General features: G+C 48.6%; 1 pseudogene; it reads right to left on the bottom strand.

The window, feature by feature from the left end:
* Positions 1 to 824: 824 nt before the first annotated feature.
* LOC146833101 (U6atac minor spliceosomal RNA) lies at positions 825 to 914 on the bottom strand (annotated as a pseudogene).
* Between the last annotated feature and the right edge of the window lie 3,199 nt (positions 915 to 4,113).

Here is a 4,113-nt window from a genome sequence, read left to right as displayed (position 1 = left end):
TGCCACTGCTCCCTCAGCACCGCACGGCATGCAGGAAAATGGGTTTTGTCTCAGGAACCACCAACAACCGTTCACAAAAGGCCAGAATATTCACCTCTTCCAGGAAACTTGAATGCACCCTGTAAATGGTGTAGGCTGTGGTCTGCCCAGACACTGTGCTCGAGCATGTCCCGTGTACAACCGGGTCCTTCCCAAAAACCACACCCACTAGAGGGGCATACACAGGGCCCACAGCGTGTGCTTGCCGACCTGTCCCCCACCACACTGCACTCAAACCCAGCACGAAGGTGGCCGCTCCAACCTCTGCCTCGCCGGCCATACACCAATACTCCGAGGCTCTCAACCAGCACACACCTGTCACCAACACAGATTCCCCTGTTTGCAGCGACCAAATTATAAAGGCCACAGCACTACCTGACGAAACAATGCATGAATCTCACCACAAAACATGGCGCTCAATCGCCCATCACACCAAACGACTCCAAAGTAAATGCCTTTTCCTCTGCCACACTGGCACAACCGTGCCAACCTGTGAGTTGGGGTATCCCACAACCCAAAGCAAGCCCAAAGGAAGAGCGATCACCTCCAGTCGCACAGGCGAGACGCAGCCTGCTAATTAACGCTGACAACATGTCCAGCGGGTGAACCTACGGCGGTGTAACCAGGCTGCCCCCGCTATCACACATCACACCAGTCTGCGGCCATGAAACAACACAATTGAGGGCCTGTGGCCGCGCTCAAAAAACCAAACAAGAAGGGACTCTAAATCTCCATTGTCTGACACGAAGTCAAACGCCTTCTCCCTTATGCCACACGGTCTTATGAAGTAAGTGTGACCATGTGTGGTAAAGGCCATTAGGACCTCCTCCATCCTTGTCCAGGGGAGCGCTAACCTCCCTCCTTTCTTTCAACCGAATCCATTCTATCACTTGTCCCCCTGCTCCGCTCCTGTCACCGAAAAGGACAGGCATAATTGGCAGCCGCAGCCACCCACCCAGCCTCACTACGCGCTTAGGGCGGTCTGCACAGTGTGAGTGCAGCAACATGCCCCCACACCTCCCAGTCAGGTCCCTGGTACAACCAAAACATGTCGGAGTCATGAGGATTTGGACTCCTGTCCATAACTGCTATACACACTGTTTGGCGTGGGGCACCCCTAGTTTTCATACAATATTCAATTCATACGATATTCAATTGCAGACTGGAGGATAGGCACTAGCGAACATCAGGCTCCAAAGACCCGAACTCACCGCCCCCAAACGACGCCCGCGCTACCGCCAGACCTGGGAACACAACGCCACACGGCTGACTGCATGTCCCGCAGGGGGACCAAGAAGATAGCCAGTGAATGAGGGCAGGTATAAATACCTCACCTCCGTCCCTTGCATGCTGGAAATGACCCAGCTAAGGCACCGAACGTGGGGGACTCCCGTAGGGGGTCCCAGTGAGTGGAGTGCAGGGATGTGCTGGAATGCGGCACTAAGGTGGCCGCCCTCTTAAGAGGGCACACTGCATGAGCTGCGGGCAGCCACATATTATCAGTGCCCTGTGGAGGCCTCTAGGCAGTCAAAATGTTGCTCCCCCTTGCAAATTAATACGCTTGATTGTAATTTTCCTCCAAGATCAAATGAAAAATGAAAAACTGCGATTAGGTCAGACCCCTCTCCCTTCTCCAACCAGATCTCATGGTGGTGGACAAATGTGTCACTTCTTGGATGGGGCGGTCACCTGGGAGAGGTGGAGATCAGAGGGCTCTTGCGGAAGTCGGGCTCCATATCAACTTGCTGGAGGTTTGAGTGATTCATTTGGCATTGAAAGCCTCCTTACCATCTCTCAAAGGAAGGCTAGTTCAGGTGTTCACAGACAACACCCCCTCCATGTGATACTAAAACAAACAAGGTGGGGTGGAGTTATGGACTCTTTGTCCGGAGGCTCTATGCCTCAGGACTTGGCTGGAACTACAGGGCATATCCCTGGTTGTTCAGCACCTGGCTAGTTCCCTGAATGCCAGGGCAGACGAACTCAGCCGTCGGTGCCTAGCGGATCATGAATGGCATCTCTTACCGGAGGTGGTGCAAGGTCTCTTTCAGCAGTGGGGAGGGCCTTGGTTAGATCTGTTCGCCTCCAAAGACAACGCGCAATGTCAGCAGTTTTGCGCATTGGAGTTTCCAAGGTGGCTCTCACTCGGCAATGCATTTAATCTGGAGTGGAGCACAGGCCTGTGGTATGCCTTTCCGCCCATATCACTCCTGTCCAGAGTGTTCAAGAAGATCAAGAGCGACTGGGCCCTAGTCATCCTTCTGGTTCCGGACTGGGCACAGAGAATTTGGTATCCCAAGCTTCTGCAGATGAGCATTGATCCTCCGATCAAGCTGCCCCTTTGGGAGGATCTTCTGTCACAACAGCAGGGGAGGGTCCTCCACCCGAACTGGTCACCCTCCGCTTCCTTGCGGGGAGATTAAGTGGTGACAGATGACAGCTTTTGACCTTCCTCCTGATGTCTGTGCGGTTATTCTGGCAGCCAGGCGTCCCTCCACCAAATCGGTATACATCTGCAGATGGCAATAAGTTTGAAATATTATACGGAATGGACTGTTAGCCCCCTGTCTGCCTCCCTCTCTGCCATTCTTCTTTTCATTCTTTCTTTGGGCCAGCAGGGCTCTGCCCAAAATCAACAGTGAACTATTGCCAAGGAATATAGTGCAGCGAGCTAGTGGATGAGACCTTGAACAGTTGAAACATTACTGAGCTCATGTTGAAATTGTTTTCTTTGAGAATGTTATTCAGAAATAAACAAATATGACTTGACTTAACTGTGTGCCGCAGAAATAATAGCAGTGAACATGTAGAGTGGCATATCCATTTTAAACAAGATGGTGTTGTTAGTATGGGAAACGAAAAAGCACTTTAACAACTCAAAGGAAAAAGTGTTTCAAAGGCAATACCATAAGATAAGTATATACATGTAAATTCAAGTGTAGATCCATGTCCTGCGCGTGGTAATAATGCACAATTTTATAAATGCACAAAACTAAAAATACCTCCCTCTGATTAATCTATAATTACTGAGGACCCTCAATCAGTTATATTATAGTCTGCATCACTGTCGGCTTGTTGCAATTCGATTCCTCCAACAGCTATATAGAATAGAATTATCTTTATTTGCATGTTGCATGATTACTTAAAAACATTGCAGAATTATAACCGTGCTAAAAATCCCCAAATTCATAAAACTGTGTTAATAAATGTAAATTGGCACACGCCATTGCAGAATTGCAACCATGCTAAAAATCCCTAAATTCATAAAACTGTGTTTATAAGTCTAAAAGTGCACACAAAATGTAAGCAAGTATGCCATAATGTCTGTGTTAAAACCTTGGGTTTTATCGTGGAGGTTGCAGTTCGTTTGGATCTTTGCATAAGAAACGTTTCCAGCTTGTTCTAATGGAGGGAAAGGTCGCGGGTTTGTGTCCAGTGAATCAGCTAGCAACTGGATGTAACTTTTTTCCCTGCAGCACTCATAAAATGAACCAGGCGGCACGCTAGCTGGATATCTCCTCCTTCAAAGTGGGCTTTCACTGCCTGTGTGCATGATCGAATCTGTTTTTCCTTCAGGGCCGGTTTTAGTAAAAATCTTCGTTCCTTGTACCTGCAGATGCACAATAGGTGTAGTGTATAATTTTTAGCGTATCCGCACAATCTGCAGTGTGTAGTTGTCTCTGGCAGTTTCCATGGTGGGAAGTGAAACGTTGCTGGTAGGATGCCCAATCTCAAATGAAGGAATCTTTCCTTTACTACTCTCGAAAAACCTGTGCCAAGGTACGATTGAGGCGAGCATCTGGATTAGCTCTGTATGACGAACCAGCAGTGGGCCTTCTCCTTTAATGCGGCTTTGTCCTCTCCAAGAGGGAGTATTTTTACTAATTTATTTACTAGTTCTTTGAAGCTTTTGTGTGACTCAGTAGTTTCCCAGAGGTCCTGTAAGGCAAGACAGCTTATTGCAGATTGTAGGTAGACCATGGCCGGACTATCTTTTTTCTGTGTGAGCTCCTTCCACAGATATACGTTTAAGGATCCAGTCTTGGCTCCCTGGAATTTATGCCAGCATTTAAT

The sequence above is a fragment of the Triturus cristatus genome, chromosome 4_2 (assembly GCF_964204655.1).
Source record: "Triturus cristatus chromosome 4_2, aTriCri1.1, whole genome shotgun sequence".
NCBI lineage: Eukaryota > Metazoa > Chordata > Amphibia > Caudata > Salamandridae > Triturus > Triturus cristatus.
This window is presented reverse-complemented; position numbering and strand designations above follow the sequence as displayed.